Here is a 24,511-nt window from a genome sequence, read left to right on the forward strand (position 1 = left end):
TTTATTGTTCCTATTTTAAGTTTAATGGCAGAAATCGGAATATTAGTAAGTATATTTGTTACATTTCCTATATTTCTATTTACTTTACTTTTAATTCAAGTAAATAAAAATGGTGATAAATTTTCTTATTTTTTATGAGTATCAATAAAATATTTGTTTCTCAACAAAGAAAGTGAAGGAATATTAAGTATTCATCAAATTGAAAATATTAAAAGTAATGTAGTTTATTTTTTAAATAATTTTGGTTTAGTTTGTCGTATTTAAGCACAAAATGTAAATTTACAAACTAAAAATAACGACATATGCCTACATCAAAACTTGCTAATATTTTTTAAGTTGAATAATATAGATTGTGAAATAATAAAAGCACAACTTCCTTATAATATTGATATTCCAAAAATATTATTAATTCATTAATAATGCAAAAAATGAAAAGGTTATCAATCAATTAGAAAATATGAATGAATTTTGTGTTGAATTAAAAAAACAATTAAAAAATAGTTATTATTTATTTTTATATGTCAAAAGTATACATGAAATTAAACAAAAAACAAAATTTATATTAAATGAGTATGACAAAGGTACTGAATTTACTGTAATTGATCGAATAGAAACATCCTATATAATTTCAAAATTGAGTGTTCCCAATAATTAAATTGGTGTTTTGAAAATGAAACCAAGCAAAATTAAATAGTATAAAGACTATGTAAACGTTGATAATAAATATGTTTCATATTTAACAATTAGTACATATCCTACTTTGGTTAATGATTTTTAAATGTGAAGCTTTTTTTAGCGAACCTTGGGTACTATGAGCGTATCTATCTATCTATCTATCTATCTATCTATCTATCTATCTATCTATCTATCTATCTATCTATCTATCTATCTATCTATCTATCTATCTATCTATCTATCTATCTATCTAGCCTCCTACGTTTGGGTGCTCTCGTGATCGCCTCCTTATGTTGGGGTGGATCAAAATTGGCGTGGGAGGGTAACAGAATTTCACGAATATGACTGTCGGGTCACGACATGAATAACGTGAAAATCCTGCCGCGTACATTGTCAGACCCTTTCCTCCAGACACGTGTGACACGTACCCGTTTCCCACGGGCCGCGTAGTACGGGTATGCGCTATAGGTGAAATGCGAGAGCATTAAGAAAAACCGACATCAGGCGATGACCCGAGGAATGCAAATAATAAGAATGAGGATTCCAGCAGGAATCGAACCCAATTATTCTGCGCGGCAGTCACCTATACTCCCACAGAGCAGCGCCAGATCTAGGAACTGCTTTGGAAAACCATCCTATGCAGGCGTAATGTCATTCCAACGTCAATTTTAGTTGTGGTGCTGACTATCTAATCTTGTATGAAAACAATTAACACTACACATGTACTCCTACGATCGAGGCATCATGTCGGGTTAACATCAATCGTTGTTCCAGTGTTCGCTCCGCTTTTATAGCAGTCTTATAAACACTAAAATTGTGTTCCTATGATTTAGCAAGCTCTATTGAAGTGCTGCTCGGTCCCGCAGGAATACGCTAACGAATGTTACGTATGATATTCACAGCACTACAGCGTAAAGTGCACTTCGTTTGGGTGATACTGACATATGGGCTCTAACATGAGTGCTGACGTTACGTCACACCATAAGTCACCCTTTATATGCCAGTGTTGTCGACGTGCCTGGAAAGCCCACGATGTGCAGACAACTACTACACTTAAGAAAACACGTCGATCCGCCTCGTAATGCTTGGCTCAAAGCCCTAAACAAAAGCATAAAAGCACTTGATGACTGCGCATGAAACTGATTCCCACAAGGCGTGGGATCTGCCGAATTTTTGATTAACGAATTTCGGTAATTTTGACAATGTTAATCTTAATGTAAAATTTACCCGTGTAAGTCAACACCAAGCAATAGAATTGCTGGATAGAGCAATTTGTCGTGATTAAATGCAAAAACCAAGAAATACAAGTGAAGAAAATAATTATAAAACATATTTAACTCATCTTCATGATTTCTTAAATTTTGTTCAAAATCTTGTTCAATGTCGCACCCTCGACGGTGCATGTCGGAAGATGGTTCGATGGGTTCGATCAGATTGTTCAGAGGGGATGTGCGTTCGACGACACGGGAGGGGCCTGCGTATTTGAGCAGTAGTTTTGAAGAGATGCCAGTTGTAGTGGTAAGGATCGAGAGCCATAAGAGCGCTCCAGGGATGAACGTGGGCCCAAAGTGGTTGTGTCACCGCGAATGCTGCTCTGCCGCTCTTGGTCATGTGTACTAAGGTCTTGGCAAGTTCGCGACACTTCAGCAAGTCTGGCTGTGGCAGAAATGGGCACACACTCAGATCGATCTGACTTGTAGAGAAGGATTGTGCTGATTGTGTGCGGCCGATGCCTGCCCTACAATAAGAAAAAGGGGGGGAAACCAGTAGTGCTCTGAGGGGCGCTATTGTAGGCGTAGCTGACAAAGGGCCGAATGGCATCCCAATTGGTGTGATCGGTGGCGACGTAGATGGAGAGCATGTCGCCGAGCGTATGGTTGAAGAGTTTGGTGAGGTCATTCGTCTCCTGGTGGTAAGCAGTAGTTTTGCGGTGAACAACGTTGCACTCTTTGAGAATGGCTTCGTCGACTTCCGACAAGAAGACACGGCCGCGATCACTGAGCAGCTCCTGAGGTGGACCGTGACGCAGCATGAATCGGTGGAGCAAGAAGGAGGCCACATCACGCGCTGTAGCCGCTGGGAGAGCGGCAGTTTCGGCGTATCGCGTGAGGTCGTCTACAGCGACAATGGCCCAGCGATTACCAGCGGACGTCAGAGAAAGTGGCGCGTAAAAATCCATGCCAACGAGCCCAAACGGCCGGTCAGGGCGGGGTAGAGGTTACAGACCTGCCGTCAACAGGTGCGCTGAAGTTTTGCGGCGCTGACAATCGATGCAGGAGCGAACGAACTTCGGCACGTAGTGCTACATCCCTCGCCAAAAGTACCTTTGGCGAATGCGGTCGTAAGTTTTCGATACCCCAGAGTGCGCACACTTCGGATCAGAGTGTAACGACTCGCATATGTGAAAACTCACACTGCGGGGTATTACTAGTAGCCACTGGCAGCCGTCGCCGTTGTAATTGCGTCGGTGGAGGACGGCGAAACGGTGGGCTTGACGACGCAGCGCGCGAGTGGATGGTGTTGCCGATGGATCAGTCAGCAAGTCAATCACTGAGGTAATCCATTGATCCTTCCGCTGTTCGGCAGCGATGGTATGAATGTCGATGGAAATAACGACAAGGTGAGACACTGAGGTGAGGGCATTCAGGCAAGGGAGAGCGCGACAGGGCGTCGGCATCAGCATTCTGGCGTCCGTTGCGGTAGAGTGCGCGGATGCCGTAGTCTTGCAGGCGAAGTGCCCAACAGAGGAGACGGCCTGAGGGATCCTTCAATGACGACAACCAGCACAGCGCATGATGGTCGGTGACGACATCAAATGGGCCACCATACAAATAAGGTCGGAACTTCGTAAGAGCCCAGATGATTGCCAGACATTCTTTCTCCGTGATGGTGTAATTCGTCTCGGCTTTAGTAAGCGTACGACTTGCATATGCCACGACATATTCCGGGAACCCTGGTTCGCGCTGTGCAAGGACAGCGCCGAGGCCAACACCGCTGGCGTCAGTGTGTACCTCTGTTGGGGCCGTAGGGTCGTAGTGGCGTAGTATGGGAGGAGACGTCAACAAACGATGGAGCGTTGCGAAAGAGTCGTCGCACTCTGACGACCACAAATTGAGGGGCCCGTTGCTGCCAAGTAGCTTCGTCAGCGGCGATATGATAGTCGCGAAGTCTCGGATGAAGCGCCGAAAGTAGGAGCATAGTCCTGCGAAACTGCGCAGTTCTCTGACGGACTTAGGTTTGGGGAACTTTGTCGCGGCCCGAATCTTGGCTGGATCGCAAAGAATTCCGTCCTGGGACACGACGTAGCCTAGTATTGCCAGCTGCGGTGCTGCAAATCGGCACTTTTTTTAGATTCAGTTGTAGCCCGGCGTCGCTCAAACGCTTCAAATCATGCCGCAGGCGTTGAAGATGCGTGGACAAGTTCGGGGCGAAAACGACGACGTCGTCGATCTAGCACAGGCACGAGTGCCACTTCAAGTTGCGCAGAAAGGTATCCATAATGCACTCAAAGGTCGCGGGCGCATTACAGAGCCCAAACGGCATGAGGTTAAATTCGTACAAGCCGTCGGGCGTGACAAACGCTGTCTTCGGTTGAGTGTCCACACCGATGGGGACTTGCCAGTACCCTGAGTGGAAATCAAGCGATGAAAAGAATTCATGGTGAATGAAAATAGCGGGAGGAAACGTAGGACGAGACAAAGAATGCTACAGCGCAAGCGCTTGTGGTATAGCCTTCTTCGTCTCGTCCTACGTTTCCTCCCGCTATTTTCAATGATCGTGCATTACCAACTCGCCCAACAGTCTATTCTTCAAAGAAGAGAATTCTGCTCCTTGCAAGCTGTCAATGGCGTCGTCTATTCGAGGTAGGGGATAAACGTCCTTACGGGTCATCTTATTGAGTCGTCGGTAGTGCACACAGAACCGCACAGAGCCGTCCTTCTTCGCAACGAGAACGACAGGAGACGCCCACGGGCTGTTTGAGGATCGAATAACGTCGCGGCGAAGCACAACTTCGACTTGCTCGTTAATTGCACGAAGCTTTGCTGGAGATACGCGATATGAACGTTGCCGCAGTGGTGGTTGGGCGCCACTGTCGATGCGATGCGTGACAGCACACGCGCGGCCGAGAGAAGTTCGTGCGAAATGGAACGAAGAAGAAAACCCTTGCAACAGGCATAGAAGTTGGGAACGTTCGACCGACGTAAGGTTGTCAGCAACCGAGCAACCAAATACCATCCATGTCGCAGGACGCGAGGGACGGGGCGGCTGCTTATATGACTGCATGGTGGGCTGCAGTCGGGGCGTATAGATGACGTCCGCGTACGCAGCCGGCACAATCGCTTCGAAGGCCTGAGGCCCGGCGACGGCTCCGGCGTAAGAGGGGGAACTACAGGGATCGCCGGGGGTGACCTAGTTACAACTTGCGCGAATCGGAGCGGCGCAGGCACCGGAGGGGGCTGGTGGTATTCCGGCATGACCTTCGCGATTTCCTTCTCAAGAGCCCGGCGTAGGGGAGGCAGCAGTGTAGTCGACGGCTGTTCAACATACTGCGGGTGAGCGAAGGCCAGAAGAGAGAACTTGCGGGCAACTTCCTCGCGCACGAATGATTTGATTTTCGCGAGCAGGACGGAGTGGTCTGAAACGGCCGACAAACCACCGAGATCGGCGTCGCGTGATGAAGTTCGACGCTTCATCAACCGCTGCTAACGCAGCTCCTTGTAGCTTTGGCACAGTGTGATGACCTCTGCCACAGTGCGAGGGTTCTTGGCGAGCAGCATGGTGAAGGCATCGTCGTCGATGCCTTTCATAACGTTCCGGATCTTGTGAGACTCGACACGGTCGCGTTGGCTTTCTTGCACAAGTCTAGGACGTCTTCAATGTAACTGGTGAAAGACTCGCTGGACTGCTGAGCTCGTTCACGTAAACGCTGTTGGGCTTGCAGCTTACGAACGGCAGGGCGGCCGAACACGCCGATGATGGTGGTCTTGAAAGCGGAGCACGTAGGGAAATAGGCTTGACACACCCGGGAGGAAGAAAACCAGGTTTCTCAGTTTGCCTGCCCCGTCCAATTTATTGGGTACGCTCGCACGCTAGTAAATCACGAGCCAGTCCTCTATGTCGGTGCCATCCGTGGCGGTGAGGACAGGAGGGTCGTGGATGTGGGGGACACCGGGTCATGCCGTCGGCGCAGGAGGAAGCGTTTGCTGGGCAGCATGTTGAGGCATGGTAGATGGCACGGCGCGGTATCGAACCGCCAAGGGCATCGTATGCGGTGCGTAGTTGTTTAAAGAGCACAGCACTTTCCACCAAATTTTAAGGACGTTTATTGGGGGGCACTCGGCGACGATGCACGACAGCGACAAGCAGGCGGGGACCGACTCTCTGCACGAGCTGCATTCTCTCCAAAATAAGCTGAAGGGAGCGACCCGCTAGAAGATGCTGGAGAGGACGACCCACTGCAGATATCCAAGGCTTCGCTACAGTAGTGATAATCCCTTTTTGGTCGCAGTGCTAGACTGTGATTGGTTGCGCAACCATTTTCAGCCAAGCAAATTTGCTCCTTTCGCATTGTATTAACGCGGTAGCGTTAGAGAGCTCGTGTCGCAGAAATTCCGCTGTCGGCGTCGGCACCGTTGGTTGTGAGCGAAAAATCATCCGTGAGCGAAAAATCGAGAAAGTAGCAAATAAAATAAACGATAAAATCTTCGGTCCCAATGAGGATCGAACCCGGGCCGTTCGCGTGGCAAGCAGGTGTCTTACCACAAAGCCACGATGTTGCTTGCAGCTGCTTCGGACAAAAACACTACATAAATGTCATGTAGTGAAAGGAGTGTCGACGCATTTTGTTCGGCAGGTGTCACGACGAAAACGAGCCCATACGGTAGGCGCAATCGCGAGGCCATCAAACTACGTCGAAAAAAGCCGGGATAGTGCAGCCATCGCCGCTAAGTACACACACGAACTTTCAAACAGCTCTAAAAATGGACAACTATGTCCATCTAGAGGAAAACATATCAAGCCAACGCAGCAAACGCTAGATAATGTGCTGCCATCTGTGAGGCATTGTGAGAAATATATCTCGACTTTTCATGGCATCCGAGAGGGCCGGCGCGCGGCGTATATCTTGGAGGCCATGCGACTCTTGCTTTAGATCGAAAGCCTGTAAAATTCGCGCGCGTGCGTGCGTGTGTGTGTGTAACAATACACATTAATAAGTATGCACTTAGTGGTTGAAGTGCGCACTAGGGGCCGGATTTCGCTATCGCGTTCAACTCTTAAAGGCGAAGCTTAAGGGTCCCCCAATTTTTTCATGCGGTTCTTTTGGTGTCCTTAAAGGGGCCCTGCGACGCTTTCTCGACTGTCTTAATTAGCCCTGGAATGCGTGTAGTAATGAATGCCGAGACGAACTCAAAAATAATTACGAAAATTTGTGCACCAGAACTGATGTTATTAGTCTTCAAAGTTCAAAACTCGAGCAGACGGTGACAAGCAACGTTTCCTTTCACATTTCACTCTCGCACTGACGTCAAAGGCCGTTTCCAATCACCGCACGCCTCTTATAAAGACATACCAGAAGTCTCGCCTCCTGGCGGCCTTCACATAGTGCCTGGCCACCGCTCTTTTTGACGGTGTCGTAACCATGGCTACGCCGAACCCCGTGCGTCGCCTAGCAGACGGTCCCATGGTTTGTCGTGTAGTGCACACAATGAGTCTGAATGATCTAACAAACCTTGAGCGCCAGATCTTGCGACGTAGCAATGCCCTGCATGTATTGCCGTATCCGGACACGCTATTTTAATTTGAAAGTGCGTCGCTGAGCCCGGCGCAACGCGAGAATGGCTCCGACGGCCTGGACGAAACGCTACCGCTACCGGTTGGTAAGCGTTTATAATTTTTCTTTCTTCGTTGACAGCATTGTGCCGAGCTCAGCGTTGCGTGTTTCACAGCTGCCTGTGTGGCCAATATCGTACAATGTACAATGCCGCAAAAAGCAAAACGCGGAAGAGTATCGTTTGATTACAATTCCCACCAGTTCCACAGCGCACCTTGCGTCGCGTCTCTTGTTTTGTAGCGTTAGCTACACTTGCCTAGCCAAAGCAGGTTTCGCGGGGGTCATCATGAGCAGTGCTGCGCATGCGCGCGTGACTCGCCGCTGCTGCTCCGCGCATTCGGCATGTTAGCCCGCGTTTCCTCTGAAACGCGGGCTAGACATGCCGAAATTATCTCCTGCGCAACGCCGTGATGAGCTCGAGCGCATGCGCGTCCCCTCCCCTTCTCTCTCCACTCCTACGCTGCCCCCTCTCGCCCGCCTGTCGACCGCGTTCCCCGCTCGCCCTGTGAGAATTAACGTCCAGGCTAGATGGAAGATACGACGCGCGTAGCGTCGCTCTTCGCGTTACAGGACGCGAGCCCGGTAGCATGCCCAACGAACGCCAACGGAACGCGATCGTGCAAGTGCTCCGGCTTCGCATCTACTCGTGGTCCCCTTTAGCGGGAGATGGTGTATTCGCCTTCGCTGTGCAGTCGCCGTCTGACAGTGCGCTGGTGCCGCTTGATAGCGTCTCTGACTGGCGTTTGCAGGTGGGTAACGCCATGGAGAAAGAGAGCGCAAATGCTGCTCAACGGTGCAGAAGAGCCGAGAAGCTTATGTTATCGGATCCCGACTTTTGCCTGGCAATTAGCGCTTTAGCGTAAGAAGAATGAACAGAGGAACGCTAAACGTGCTGCGGAAAGCTAAACGTGCTGCGGAAATTTGGAAAGCTCAGAATAATCGGCTGAACCTTTGCTAACGCTACGTATATCCTGGCATAGCCGAGCTAAGCCACTGCAAATTTTTAAAAATACATCAGTGAGAAACAGAAGCGATTTGCTTGTGAGAAAGCATAAAAAGGGGTTTTATTTTTTTAGGGCTCCGTTACAGGCCTAGCTACCACCATATGAATATTACATGGTACTTGTCGCCTCAAGCCAATCTAAACGCACGGCCTTTGTCGTCACTGCCACATGACGAAAGCTCACTTCCCATAACAAAAACAGCCGATGTGTGTCGCTGTAGTCCGAAATCAAGGTAGTTTATCCAGTGAAATAAAATTATAACGGATTCGTTGTCGGCGATGCCACTTGCGCAACGATGTCGGCGCGTTCCACTGTACTAGAACAAGCATTGAAAACGACATGCTTAATTTGTGTCGCAGGGCCCCTTAAATTTCCCTGGTCTGCCCATGGCAGCCTTAGAATGAACTGAATGAGTTTCTAGACGGATCTGCCTTTGTATATGGCAACGGACAACCCACGCAGGGGGAAGGAAGGGCCGTTTGACGTCACTCGAAGCCCTCGTGTGAAGCGCAAAGCAGCTGCAACCTAACCTTTATCGGGAACGCGTGGGAGGGTGTTCCCGTTGATTACAGGCACCGTGTATTTCATCAGGCGGTTTTGATGCTTGTGTTGTGGTTTTCTTTCTTCAAACAAATACTGAGCTCTATGCTGTATGCCTCATTGCAAAGAATGGTATGCTGTTTGCCTTCAATTGTTAAAGGACCCCTAAACCACCCAGAAGTCGAAATTTACTTTTGGTGCTGCAGTTGTGCACGAGTCTACAGCGTACGCGTTCGTCGGCTCGTCTGTCCACTTCTCCGAATGCCTTTCCTCAGCGTCCGAGGTGAAAAAGCAAGGAGCGCGCGCATATGCTAGCTAGCAGGAAGCACGCTAGTGCGAGCGTCTGTTGGTGGTTTAGGGGCCTGGCGTTTTGTGTTTGTGGTGAAGTGCGCGGAGTTTAAAGTGCACGCCATGGAACAAGATCAAAGACAACGAAAAAAAAGAACCTGCACGGGCCTCAAAGAGCAAAAAGAATAAATAAATGAAACGCCAATGAGAGAGCCACAGCGATCGTTCCGAAGTACGCGGAGAGAGAGGGAAACGAAGTGAAGAGTACGGAGGTGTGGCAGCGGAAGGTGTGAGAGTAGATGGGCCACGTGTTTCCGCCGTCGGGTTTCGGACCCGAGCCAAGGCTTCTACTTCTCTCGATCGGTGACCTGAGGGTACTCATGGCTACCTACTGTTCTTGGCTGTGGGTCGCTCGTGTGCTGCTCCCGGGCCAACGTTCCTGTGCCCGTGGATAGGTGTGAGCAGTCGGGCTCCGGGCTCGAGCTCGGATGTGGCTGTCCGGCCCGAACCCATCAGTAAAGTTTTCGATGGTTATTCGTAGTTGATCACGGAAATCTTGAGCAATGATGAACTCAGACGCAGGCAGCAGCGGAAGTCAGATGGATGAAGTCGTTTATGATAACGCGAAATGATGCATACAGCTCAGCTTATAAGGATACAAAGATTAAAACAGTACAAATATACAGTCTCACTATTCTACTTCTTAACAGAGTTAGAGCCCAGACTTTCTTAACTTGCGATTGCCACTAGCCTCACTGATCTATCAGCGCTCTGAATACAGCCCAGGCTAGCTTTACGTATATTGTACGGAGCCTCACCGATCTATGAGCAACACTGATTACTGCCCACACTGACGTTCCACTCACGTGCAGGTTAATATCTACTGCAACAAACAGAGAAAAAGGGCGGCGGCATCCCTTTATCCCTTCCTTGACCACGGTGGCCAACCAGAGCGTAAGTAATCTAGGCCCCAGCCCACCGGGCATGGCCTACACGGAAAACCAAGATATTACGAAGAACAACGGCTTTCCTTCTTTCTCATCGACACGTGGTCACACACGGTGTCAGGAGCCGACGCCACATGTGCGGAATTTACTGCTCACACATTTCACGCTACATTTCGCGCTTCAGCGGCATTGCGGGCCAGCAAAAGAACCGTAGCTTCCAACTTGGCGCAAACTAGGCTACTGGGGTTTCGCCTCTGTCGCGTGTTCCCGTCGCCGACCAAAGTCATCAAACAGCGCCGCCTGCGCTTCAGATCCACGCAGCGTGGTCTGTCTCCTGACCGGAAATGTCGCCTTCCCGGAGTTCAAAAACAAGACCGCGGCGACCGTGGCCCACCAGGGGGTAGGCGGCGCGCAACTGGCGCAACTGCCCGCGTGGCGCCATCGCAGCCAACACAACTGCCCGCAATGCACTCCAAACACAGCGGGAGGTGTACGGCACTGGTCTCCGCTCCGAAATCCGACCCCTCTCGGCATTCTGCGACCTCGTGGTTCGCCCCTTGGTGCAAAACCGCTCCCTGAGCACTCAACACAAGAAGAAAAGCTCAGCGGCCACCGCCGGCGAGCGAAAGAGGCACTGCCCTCTCCCCTGAAAACGTAAACACTTCGGCATCCTAAGGGCACACAGCCTTACTGCGGTTTTACACCATCCTCGGAGCCAGCGGTTCGACTTCAACGTCAACCGGCGGTCTAGGAAGGCTGCCGATACAGCAGACCATCGCGCTGCTCAACTCGAACGGCAACCTCATCGACTTAACGTGCTTCGCGCCACGGCATCCTCGTCCTCGGCGTTGGTGAGATCATCGCCGGGTCGTCGCTTTCTCTCCGCGACCAACGGTTCGTTAGGACCTGAGTGTTAAGGAACGAAGCATGTTGCTTATGCCTTTCTCAGTGACCTTGCTGTAGCTTGAAAGAAACAGCGCAAAAAGCGGAATGCCACGGAAAGGAAACACACAGGACAAGCGCTGACGTTCAACTGAATTTTTATTGACAAGAAAACATCTTATAAGTGCTTGCGGGAAAGCTAAAACCAGAAAACAAGAACAGAAAAAATGCGATGATAGAAACCGGGCAATATACTAACAGTCACAGCTGCCGGCTGCGCCCACCCCCGCATTCTAAAAAACCCAGCTCTCTGTCAGATAGCAGAACCGATGGCTTGCTAACGCGAGCGTTCTTTTCTTGGGTCATCTGCGCAGCCTCACTGATTACTCGTGCTTGCTCATCCTTGTTCCTATCCACAACAGTACCCCTTGAAACTGCGGCGTGCACCCACATGTGCTGACGTGCAGTGCCAAGAAGCCATCATTTTCGTTGCGTACGTTATTGGCGTGCTCATGTAAGAGCTCGTTCAGGCATCTGCCCGTCTGGCCCGCGTAGCACGCCCAGCAAGACAAGGGCATCCGGTACACCACTCCTTGCACACAGTCGACGAAATGTGTTCTGTGTTTGACAACACATTGTCTTGCTCGTCTCTTCACGGGACAGGTCCTGCTCGCCAACTGGAACAACTTGTCGGGCGCACTGAAAACAACTTGCACATTAATGCGTTGCCCTATTTTGTTTATGCGATGGGACACAGAGTGCATGTACGGGATGACTGCCACTCTCTCCCGCTTTTGAACAGCACTTTGTTCTGTGCCGCCGTCAGTGCCCCTACGTTTCATTTTTCTGCGCATTGACTCAGCTACAGAAATGAGGAAAGGACGTGGATACCTTGATCCCTCAAGGCGTTTCGACTGTGCCAGGGGACTAGCTTCCGAGACGTGTTGGCAAGACCTCAACAAAGCGTTCGAGAAGCACGACTCTACGATGGCTCTCTTCACTAATTTACTGTGAGCCGACGAGAACGGAAGGATAGGCTTCTGTGGCTGGGGCTCGTCTCGCCAGCACGTGTGGTCCTCAGATAATGACATTCGGAAATCCAGGAAGCGGATGCTGTTCTTATCGGGTGGAAAGTCGCCACGAGCGGAAAAAGGCACTCGCGAAAAGTTTCTAAAACTTGCATAACCTGAGAATGAAAGATATGTTAATCACATTGCATGATTATCAGATAATCATCCACATATATGAAAGCTTTTTTTGACGGATAACGTCCTAAGCCGGTCCTTCAATGCCCTGTCTAATTTCGCTAACAGCAGGCTGCTCAGAAAAGGAGCAATGGAAGACCCGATAGAGACACCTTCTTTCTGTATGTATGTTTTTCCGTTCCATTCCACAAAAGACGTAATGTACAATGACAGAAGGTCTATCTTTAGAGGCAACGGTGTTCTGAAATGCCAGCACACCAAAATTATCAATGCACTCTTCCATGCACTTGAGCAAGTCTCTGTGGGGAAGGGAGTAGTAGAGCCTTCAACCTGGTGCCCGACTGCTGCTTTAGAAATTCAACAACTTCTCCAGAATTTCTGATTTTCAATGGGTCATCTACTGGGAAAAGCTTGAGCTTTGTCTTGTAGAAACCACCCAAGTTCGTTCTGCCAAGAATTGTTTTCTGATAAGATAGTCCTGAAAGGTAAGCCATCTTTGTGCGTCTTGGCCAAAAAAAAAGGTGTAGGGCCAGGCTATCACTTTTCCCAATTTTTCGCGACAGCGCTGTCATATCTAGAGGAGAGCAGAAATTTTGGCTCTGGATCTTACTTTAGCCAGGTTGATGCCGTCGCACGCGCGAAAGACGGAAGCAAGGGCTTGATGGGCTTTCTCAACGAACGCTTGCGTTAGCAAGCCATCGTTAGCAAGAACGGTTGCGTTAGCAAGCCATCGGTTTTGCTATCTGACAGAGAGCTGGGTTTTTAGAATGCGGGGGTGGGCGCAGCCGGCAGCTGTGACTGTGAGTATTTTGCCTGGTTTCTATCATTGCATTTTAAATGCGGAACATTTGTTAGTCGCACCTGCGGCGTCGGCGGCGCCGTCCATACCCCCACTGCGCATGCTCGGCTCGTCTCGTGCCGGCAGCAAGCCTCTCCTCCTCCCTCCCTCCCCCCCTTCCTTCCTCCTCCCCCTCCCTCCTCTCCCTCGAACGCGGACGGTGTGTATATAAGCGGCAGTGCGCGCATTCGGAATTCAGTCAAGGGCGTCTTTACTTGGCTTTCGCTTGACTTGACGCTTTGCTTGACTCGAGTAGATGCGATGGAAGCAACAGTAGCTTCAATCACCGTCCCACCACTCGTTGAAGGCAACGCTACCCCACCCCCACCATCACCACCGTCGGCGTCAACAACAGCAAGCAACGCAGAAGACAAGGCTGCGAAGAGACGAGCATACGACGCTGAACGCAAGCGCTTGAAGCGAGCTGCGGACCCGGAACTTCGTGCACGCTGGAGCCGTTCAAGTCGTACTTGGTGTGCGCATCGTGTAACAATTAAGCATTCCCAAACCATACCCAATTACGCAACATTCACGCGATACCCCCACCACTCTGCGACGCATTTATTCGAGTTCCCCCCGTCGGAAGATGCGGGCGATTTTCTTTGTTCTGTTCTTTTTCTGGTTTTAACTTTCCCGCAAGCATTTATAAGATGCTTTCTTGTCAATAAAAATTCAGTTGGAAGTCAGCGCTTCTTCTGTGCGTTTCCTTTCCGTGGCCGCCCGTTTTTTGCGCTGTTTATTTCAAGTATCCACAACCAACTGGCCCAGTCAGCTACTTTGTTGCAGTAGCTGTAGTGTTGGATGTTTGAGTACTGTAATCTTCTGTCTTGGTTAGTGTTACGTGTGCTGGTTTTAGTGTTGTTATTAAATATGTGTTGCAAGCGGTCTCGTTCTTTTGGGGAGTGTCATGAGATGACGCCTCGGACATTCCAAAGAAACTAAAAGAACCTGCACGTTGTGCGAAACAAAAACACAACGTAACAATGTTTACGCCACGAAATCTTCCCACCACCCTATCGAAAAATCTCATATCACACGTTTGACACATATCCAATAGTCTCGTATGTTCATACGAGAACGCATATGATTCATGTGTGTTCATACGAGATTATTGGATACGAGGCATATGTGTCATATGAGAATTTTCGATAGGGCAACGACAGGTATGGAGCCTCACTGTAAAAAAAGCAGCAAAATTCCTTTCAGCTTCCTCTTTGCCAACTCTTGGTTGCCATGAATAGTTTAGATGTGCCACCGCTGCTTATTTTTCGTACCACTGCCAATGCTACAGTTGCCCTTCTCTTAACTGATTTTTTATTCTGTGGCAATACGTGGTCGGCGCTTTCTGCTGCGAAGCTATAGTGTTTCTTCTTGCATTTCAAACAGTCTTGTCAACAACTCGGTCGGAGAGAAACTTGCCGGCCTAGTGCTGTCAACAGAAAATCTACAACTGACATTGCGCTACAAAACGACCAAGTGTTTCACGCGTACGTGTAATACCGGATGTGTAGTCTGCTGGTTAGTTTTCATCAATATGCTGGAGCACGTACGTAATTCGTAAAGCAGAAAGTTAAACCTAATACTGAGTATCCCATGACAGAATCAACCCGCAAAGTTCAGGCAATCAGCGAAAAATGGCACGTCGGTTGCAATAAGGCTATTTGTATGAACGTCCCATGCAATTTCGATCGTGATCAAGTGTCATCCGCTATTGCTGCTACATGGAAACATTCTTAGAATAACAGAGAGCTGAGCTAGTCTAGCTGAATTAGCTAGAGCTGAGCGAGTATTCATATTGAAAAACTGGGCCATAGAATGAAGAAGCACTTTCGAGAAGGGAAACTGTAAACCCAAGCAACCCAAGGGATGGCACTGCGCGAACAGAAAGCGGATGCAAAAACCGCTTTGTAGTGCTTTCTTTTTTATTCTAAATTTGGTTTCCATTTCTTTTTTTAAGTATTCCGTGCAAACGCACCGACGCTGCGAAAGAGGACGGGGCTCGAGTAGGGATACATGTGCCTCGTAAACTTTCGCCTGCTTGTTTCAATCGCGTTTACACGCCCAGCAGCACGGCTCAGCGCCTGGTACTGGTGTTCACTGGGTTTAAATTAAACCGAAGGACATGTACTGGCACCAGCACAAACAATTCATGGGTGAGTACAGAGAGCAATATTCTTTATTGACAGCAAACCAGCAATGCTCTTTCAATGCAAGAAATAAGATTATCATGTTGAAACCATTATAGGGAGGTATTCATTGTAAAAAGACAGGGCGTGCAAACACGGACACAAGAAAGAAGTCAGGACACCACGAACGCCGACTAACAACTGAAGATACGCACAACCGCGGAAAAGAAAGAAGGCACGAAAACTTATCTGGGCATGACCATGCAATAGGCGAACCTATCAATCCGGCACACGTGGGAGTCTATGTGTAAGATAACTTTTAAGGCATTTGATTTCATCTTTATGCAAGTTAATCAACGGTTGGCTCACACATGCGCTACCACTATTCTCGATATGCCATGCCTCAATCGTCAGGCGCGTTTCTTCATGAATACTTACCAACTAGCTGAGCTCTCTGTTATTCTAAGCTTCATTATCGGGAGCTCGTCATCATCTTGCCTTCGTCTTCAGCGACAAAACAAACAGGAAAGCGTGTCTCGCCTGTTTGCACCGTCAGTAAGCGATCACAATAGCTGACTTGTATTACAAAACATCCGTAACACATCAGCATTAGCTACTACAGTGAAATTGACACCTTCGAATTTCGTCACTCGCTTTCGACGAGCACGCCTTAACACTCCCAGGTTTTTATGTATTACAGCACGCTGCGCTCAAGCTGACGACAACAAGCAGGTGGGGGAGTTTGCAAAGAAATCACGTTAGAGCGGAAGTCGAGAGAAGCGTAAGCGTTCCAACACGTTTAGGATTAGTGCATGTGCACGTACATAAAACCACTACAATGACAGTGGCCAGAAAGCATCAGAATGCAATCACGGACCAAAAATAACAACTATACACGCATCAGCAAAAAAAATCTTCTTCTCAACGCCGGGGAACCTGCAGAAATCGATGCCTTCGCCAGTATCAGAGCTTCTGCGGCACCATACAGCAGTACAGCGACTACCTACCATAACTATAATGTGTCTGCATGAGCGAATTGCAAAAAAACACTAACAATAGAAAATTACCGCCCAAGCAGATGGTAAACCAGCGAAGCTGAAACGTGCGCGGGGCAAGAATTCTTAAGGAAGCGAAACTGCGTTCGCTCCGGCGTCCTACTTAAGCCACGGAATCGGGCACAGCACTGATGCGCCCTCTCTCGTGGGACTCCGCTAGCAGAGAAGGAAAAACGCGAGCATCGCTCTCTCCGACGAAGCTCGCCAGTTCAAGGCCATTCGGCGCCGATTGGCCCTTCGCGCTTTTTACATCCAAGTGGGTGTGTTTCTTGTGCGTTCTCACCGGCTCCATATTTTCCGGTAAATTAACGGAAAAAAATTGTGTCAGACATAGGAAAATTACCTGAGTGAGATATCTCGTCGAACGCAAGATCTAATTTTTGATAACGTGAACTCGATAGGCTAGGCATAATATTTAAGGCGAAATTCTTTGATTCCTCATCAAACGCAAAAATTGACCCTTCGGCGGCGTCAACATCAGCGCTGCGAAAATTCATCATCACGTGATGACATTATCATGACATAGCATATTGCCAAAATTTGTGACGTCATTACGACGTCACATGATGTGACATTATCATATGACATCGTCGCTTTGCATTGCCTCCGTTATCGGTGGTCCGATTCCGGAGGCAGCGCAAAAGCACGTTAGGTGCGGAAAGCTTTTTCATGGAGGTGGGGCAGGACAGACACATCGATTGAAGAAACAAGAAGAGGATGGCTTTCGCCTTGAAGTCGTGTTAGTCTAATGCATAAGGTACCCTGTGAGTTTTTTCAGCGAGTGATGGGACTTACTCTCCGAGAAGTGCTTCTTGCAAACGCAGTCACGAGGCGTGAGCTCTCGATCTTTCCTTGATATGGCACGAGCCCACGCTTCCAACTTCACCGGGTCATTAACATTGAAGGTAATTACTAATTACCCTCTCCTTGCAGGACGCATAACCACTGTTTCAGTTCGGCACGACACGTTTCCGCCCCATCTTAAAGGAGCACTGGTGGAAATCTGCAAAGCGCTCTCCTTTGTTCACGGAGCAATACTTCTTTCTCCGTGCCTTTGTTGCGGCGTGAAAAGCACGCTCAAGGACCGAGAAGGCAGCGCCGCCGGCAAAACGCTGAAGGCACTGAGCACGCTAAAGATACAGAAAGCCTGCAAATCGCGAAGCAATTGGTGACAGCTTGCTCGCGCGAACTGGAAACTTTCCTTCCCAAGGTCACCTACGCAAGCACGCGCACAACGTGCAAGCGAGGGGCGAGGTGCCCATGCATGCGACAGACGCCGTCTGCTCAGTGGCCGCATCCGTCATGCCAGACGGGACTGCAGCGGCGGTGTGCGTGATCCCGTCCAAGGCCATCAGCAGGCAGTGCCGGCTGCCCTTCCCGGCGAGCTCCACGGCTGCGGAGCTGGCGGGACTTCACCTGGCGGCGGACCTGCTGGCCGAGGACATCCCCGCCATGCCGATTGCTGTGCTCTGCGACAGCAAGGCGGCACTGCAGACGCTGGCCAACCATCGCCGCGCCGGGCTCACTGGAAACATCCTGGCAACCAAGTTTCGGGCCCTCGCGGCATCCGGGGCATCCGTCTCCTTCCACTGGCTGCCCTCTCACGTCGGCATAGCCTGGCGACGAGGAGGCGGACAGACTGGCCAAGGCAGCACACCAGCCAGGCATCCCCATCACCCAGGCCATGGCGGCCAGGGACTACTCGCAGGCCCGCCTCAAGAAGCTCCTCGTCACAGTCCACACGGACCGGAGGGTGGCCAACGGGCGGGGACCAAAGCTTCTCCCAGAGACGGGCCTCACCAGGAGGGAACGAGCCTCCCTGCTGCGACTGCGGACCGGCTGTGTGTGGACCTCTGTGTTACCTGAAGGGTCGCTGCGCCTCCCCAGCCCGCAGCCGCAGCGCCGACCCTGAGACCCTCGAGCAGCTCCTTTGTACCTGCCCCGGATTGGCAAAGGAACGCTCCACAGTCACCACAGCCTACCGGAGACAGGGCCTTCCTGCCACCACCCTGGAGCACCTGCTCTTCCCAACCCGTCCCCATCTACCAGCGCTCCGGAGCCTGGCGGATTTCCTCGAGGAGACGGGAATCGCGGCCTACCACTGAGACTGGGGCCCTTGCCACCCCTATCCTTGCTGCCGGCCTACTGCTGTTTGTACTGATGACCTCTGCGCCACCACACCTCTAACCTTCTCTCTCCTATCCACTGTCATCCCACCTCCCTATCCAGCAGGCGCTGCGCCGTGCTCCCGACCGGGCTGCAGAAATTAGGCGCCTTTTCCTCTTCAAACCACTACCACCAACTAGCAGGTGCGAGGAAAACCAGCGAAACTCAAAAACAAGGACGAGAGAAGAAGGAACATTCAAGCACATACAACCAATTTATTGACGCATCCACGCATACTTATACACCTCATCCCGCGCACGCAACATGAAGGCTACCATCCACCCGCTAATCAGCCACATCCGGAAAGAAACAGCCACATTTTCTGTGATATGCACGAAAGGTTCGCTAATACAAACGTGTCCAGTCTTTTTGATATGGTACGCCTCAAGCAGTTCACGTTCATCTTTAATATAAACGTGCCCACAAGACTTGTGGGCACGTTTATATCGACTAGACTGGGCAGTGCATAAATGAACGCCTCAAAGAGCATGCCTACTGTGTACGATCGGGCACAGGGAGCAACTTAGCGGTGCATGTGAAGGATTGTAACGGTTGCGAGCCTTTATTTTGCCAGACCTGCATTCTAGGCAGGGGAAAATCAAAGACTGAACGCGAATTGCTTGAGGCGTACCATATGAAAAAGACTGGACACGTTTGTATTAGCGAACCTTCTGTGCATATCACAGAAAAAGAGTGGCTGTTTCTTACCGGGTGTAGCTGATTAGTGGGTGGATGATAGGCTTCATGTTGTAGCGCACGCGCGTGCCCGGGATGAGGTGTATAGGTATGCGTGGATGAGTCAATAAATTGGTTGTAAGTGCGGCGATGGTGTTTGCTTGAATGTGCGTTCTTCTCTTGTCCGGCAGGACGAGAGCAGAAGGCACAAGCGGCCCATCTTTTCACGCTTCTGAACAACTAGCTGCTCGTTTCAAGCGCTGTAAGGCCAGTATCTATTAGCAACTGCGGCTTAAATATCTGTCATATCTGCCAAGTGATGTTACAGACAAAAATATGAGAAACTTTACAATGTACGAGGCGGTATCGCGATTTTTATGCGTCGCGTCCATAAAAGAGCATGTAAACGATCGCAACACGCCGGAAGCATCATCTGTCGTGCTGCAGCGAAAACCGCATTTTCTCCGTGACGCTATTGCGCCGCCTGGCGCACTGCGGCGGCCGCGCAGGTTCTCCTCCTCAAATACTTCTTTCTCCGTGGCAGTGGGTTAATCCCGACATAGCCAAAGTGCCGCAGGAGAAACTTGGCCCCGGCGAACGCGTTGCCTCGTTGACGCGGCTCTGCCTGCACCTACTCGGCCCGCCGTTGTCGCTTGCGTTCGATCTCTCCAGTTAGCTCTGCGTCGTCCAGCATCCAACAGCCATTGGCGCTCGCGTTCCGCCTTGCGATTTAGCTCCAGCAAATGATAAAACCTGTTGACTTCAATTGCCGATAATGCTCCCAAGAATGACGCGGGCCCCATTCGAGATATTAAAAATTCGTGGTATTATGGCACTTATGTGCTGCCAGAGAACTTATTATATTTCATTACGACATTACAGAACCAATATGTATACTTGGCAGGCTGCTGGATCCTCGGTACGCAGTTGCTGCTTGCTCTTGGCCACCCTGGTCCGCACTTGTGCCCGGACTGCAGCATCGACCCAGCGAACACGAGTTCTCTCACGATTCTGCTGTCGCCGCTCTTCTTCGAAAGTTGTCTGCTGTTCGGGAGTTCCTACGATCCATGGCCTGCCCGTGTTGAAGTTTTAAGTTTAAACTGCTGCGCACGGAGCTCGGCGGCACGGCTGCAACGGAATGAACGACGTCACTGACGACCGAGCCAATGGCGCGCGTGCTTGGGTACGACATACGACATCAATGGAGTAGTGTCTAGCAACACGACGACAGACGGATTTTCGTTTCGCCTAGCCATACACAGCTTCGCTGCAAAAAGAAAAGCTTGCAAGAAAACGGAAAGCATCGGCCAACCGTCGGATGAAAATTAACCGCGCAAATGCGCGTTAGCCGTGGCCGCCGAAGAGCCGCGGCGCAGCTTTTCTGCTTCGTCACTGGTCAGAGAATCCAGGCTAGAAGCCACGTGGCCAGTCGATGACGTCGAACGTGTGAGCGTTTCCTGAATATTTATTAAGTTATTTTTGTTAGCCTGAGTCGCCGAACCATTACAGAGGGGAGCGCGTTACGACATATGAAAATTACGAAACAACAAAACAACCAAACAAAACACGCTGTTTTATACATGAAACGAAACTAAAGGAAATAGAATCTCTAATCGATGAAACACAACAAAGCTGAAACATAAATAAGTCGAGTGCTCCGTAAAATTTTACCATATGGTGTTCTTTAACGTCTACCTAAATTGAGGTACACGGGCCTCGAACATTTCGCCTCCAGTGAAATGCTTGAGCCCGCGACCTTCGAGTGGCGCACCACCGCGGCGATCCTCCGCTTAGCGATCTCTTATGATCCATTCATCTCACAGACGGGCTGCTGTGCTGACCAGAGATTAGAGATCGCCAACCGGAGGCCCATCGTCTAATCTATCTTTACATTGTCGAGATGCACGGCGTAATTGGATGAATGCGCAGTTCTATACGGGCACACTGATAAAGAAACTCGTCTAATGGCCTGTCATACAGACAGTAGTGGTAGCGCATGCGTGATTGATTGACTTCCATAAAGAAGAAATCAAATGCCTGAACCCATTCATAGGTATCACCTCTGGCCTTGGCATGCGCAGTCAAGCTTTTTGTGCCTACCTTCTCTTCCGCTGCTGTGCGCCTTTTCAATTGTTAGGTGTCGTTTGTGTTGTCTTGACTTCTTTATTGCGCCCGTGTTTCCACGGCAAGTCTTTTAAAAAAACATGTAACAATTCGACGACGATGCTAGACCCAGTTGACTGCGATCCGCACAACTCAATCCCTGTCCCAGACTGTCGTTCCACCATAATGCTGAATGTACTTAAACTTGGAAGCGGTATCCTAGTGGTTAAATCGGCTATCGACAACCATTCTTGATCGCAAAAAAAAGTGGCCCGCAGCGCGCCGATATAGTATAAGTGCCTTCATACTTGAATTCTTCCGAACTTCATGTCACCAGCTTTGTTGTTACCTCCTCTCCGCCTCACCTTCACTTCTCTCTCCCACCCCCATGCTATACAAGGCTATGTTATGCTTTCTTCCTTTCTCTCTTTCTCTCGATGTCATTCGTTGTCTCTCTTTCTTTGTGTTTCTCTCTCATTCTTCCTATTTCTGTCTTTTTCATGTTCACTCGCCCATAGCAACACAATCATATGGTTCTCTTCCTATGCAAAGCGAGGCAGAGTAGTGCCAAATGGTTGTTAGGCAACGCGCAGTGACGTCATAGCCAGGCGCGGTTTCTGGTCTACGCTATGCGGACAAACAAAAAGCGTAAACACCTGCGTTGTTATTGCAGTTTTTCTTGCAATCGTTGCTCTATCTCAAGGTGACCTTGACTGAGCTAGTAACGCAGCACAAGTACACCACTCTGTTAATAATAGCAAGTAAGATAAGGAATCAAACAATGTGATCGGTACATTTAAATTATTCCTATCTTGAGCGGCCCTCTGTGTTTCGTGCATTGTCAAGACGCCCAATGCACAACTCGGCTATAAAACACAAAAGAAAAAAATTTTTGCCTTCACTGATATTTCGGAATGCAATCAGCGCTAGGCCAGCGACACAGCCCACACGACGCAGTTAATTGCAACAAATGATATCAGAAGCAAACCAGAGGCGGAGCCAGGATCTTTTTACGGGGGGGGGGGGGGGGGGGGGGGGACTCATGCCTTAAGTTTTGACGTTGGTACATTTCGGTCTGGGTCGGCACGCTTCCACCACAGCCGAGTGGTCTAATCGGTCGTACATTTAGTTCGCGCGATCGCCACGGCCTAGGTTCCAATACTGAAGTCATGGCTGTTCCACAGTTCTGGCTTAGTAAAGGTGTGCCTAGTGGGTGTGTCATTGCACACATCACAGAGACGCGCTCAAGCCATGGCTCGCGTGTTGTTCTTCCTCATGTTATTTCACAGCTCTCTCCGATGCCACTCATCATGGCCTGCCTCTGCTAGGGCGCTGACAGCACTAACATTCAACTGGTATGGAGACGAAAGGGAAAGTAGACAACCACCCGTTTTGTAGCACGAAGCCACAAGGTGCTACAAAACGGGTGGTTGTCTACTTTCCCTTTCTTAACCCTTCCGCCACCTTGCGGGATTCCGCAGAACTGATTTGCAATTCAACTGGTATGTTCGGTAGTATTGGCGACTTCTGTCGTCCGCTCCGATGGACAAACCTTAGGCGGAGGTGGTAAAAAAAATTGAGCAGCTGGAAAGAGTTGATGCTTAGGCAAGTTGGCGTGCAATCATTTCGAAATGTTAATAGCGCATAGAAGGTTTGGAAAGGGACGAGACAAACAGAGAGCGCTGACTTCCAACTAGTTTTATTTCGATGAAAAGGGTGCGTATACGTATATAAGCAGTTTGTCATAGCAAGAGACAGGACAATCGCTAGACTTCAACTGATTTTTTAATCGACGTGAAGGGCACAATACATTTCTTTGCGCACACGCAGGTGCCACGTCACAGACAAAGATTATTCACCTAAAGAAAAGAAATTCTCCGCCGCCTATCGATACCGCCAGTTCGCACGCGGTTTCTTCTTACACAGATAGTCCAGTTCTCTTTTCGACAACGCGATGGATGGAGTGCTGACACATGTGTCACCCGCCTTGTCAATTTCGACAGCCTCTACTATTTCTCTCTTTCTCTGTTCCCCGCCAACGTACTACATCACAGAAGCGGCGTCATATGCTGGGGTACAACCGTCGCACTTGTTGCAGTGCATCGCCAATAAACCACCCCCTGCAAGCGATCGAACAGCCGTGCGATGCTCCCTGAGCCTTTCATTGACGCATCTGCCCGTCTGGCCAATATACACCTTGCCACAAGCAAGTGGAAGTGTGTAGACGACTCCTATCTTACAAGCTGTGAACTTTGATTGGTGTTTCTTAGCACACCGCGGCTTCTCAGGTTCCGTCACAGCGGAACAGAACCCAGCCAGCTTGTGAGGAGCCGTGAACAGGACACCAAGACCGCAATTTCGCGCCACTTTTTTGAGCCGGTGGGATACGCCGGAATGTACGGGATTGAAACCCGTAGCATGCGTTTGTCCGAGTCCACCTTGGCCGCCTTCCCTTTAAAGCTAGCTTTTAGCTCCCTCAAGAGCGCTTCAGCAACCGAGATCATGTTTTGCGAGGGTAGTCCGCCTTATGAAGACGTGCAAGTTGTCCACTCAAACTTGCCTGTACATTGTGCGGACAGGACTTCTGCAGGGCTGCACGCAGGCTGTTCGTCACAATTCCCCCCTTAACCAGCTTCGGAATGGGCCGATGCGTAATTAAGGATCTCTTTTTTGGAACGTGGCCTGTACATCAGCATATGCGCACGCCCGTAAAGCAGATAGATAATTCTAAAAACTGAATAGTGCCATTGGCAGGCATTTCATGAGTGAAATGCAGCCCTCCGTACACGCCTTAACAATATCTAAAATGCTAAAAACAGAGCTTTCGCTATTCCGTAAGTTGTCAAGATTAAGAATTAAAAGAAAGTCATCTACGTATCTAAAACACCGGACCACACTTTTATCAAGTCGCTCAGCAATACGCTTATCACACTGTGCTAAATAAATTTAACTAAGAACGGAGGCTAAATAAGACCCTATGCAGATTCCATTACTTTGGATAAAGCATTCTTCTCGCATTTTCCATTGATGTAGAAGATTTATTTTATAGTATTCCACAAGACCGTCTTTTAGAGGCAGTTCGTGATCACGTTGAAAACGGGGGTGCTGTTGATTTTCAAAATGCCTGTGGCATGTCAATTGATAACTTTTTAGAACTACTTTCTTTTTATCTTAC

General features: G+C 49.5%; 1 protein-coding gene across 1 annotated transcript in view; it reads right to left on the minus strand.

Annotated features, from left to right (window-relative positions):
• LOC119379464 (protein FAM184A) overlaps positions 1–24,511 on the minus strand; it is a 628,470-nt gene that overhangs the window by 566,913 nt on the left and 37,046 nt on the right. The window lies entirely within an intron of this gene.

This window comes from Rhipicephalus sanguineus, chromosome 1, assembly GCF_013339695.2.
Source record: "Rhipicephalus sanguineus isolate Rsan-2018 chromosome 1, BIME_Rsan_1.4, whole genome shotgun sequence".
Lineage (NCBI taxonomy): Eukaryota > Metazoa > Arthropoda > Arachnida > Ixodida > Ixodidae > Rhipicephalus > Rhipicephalus sanguineus.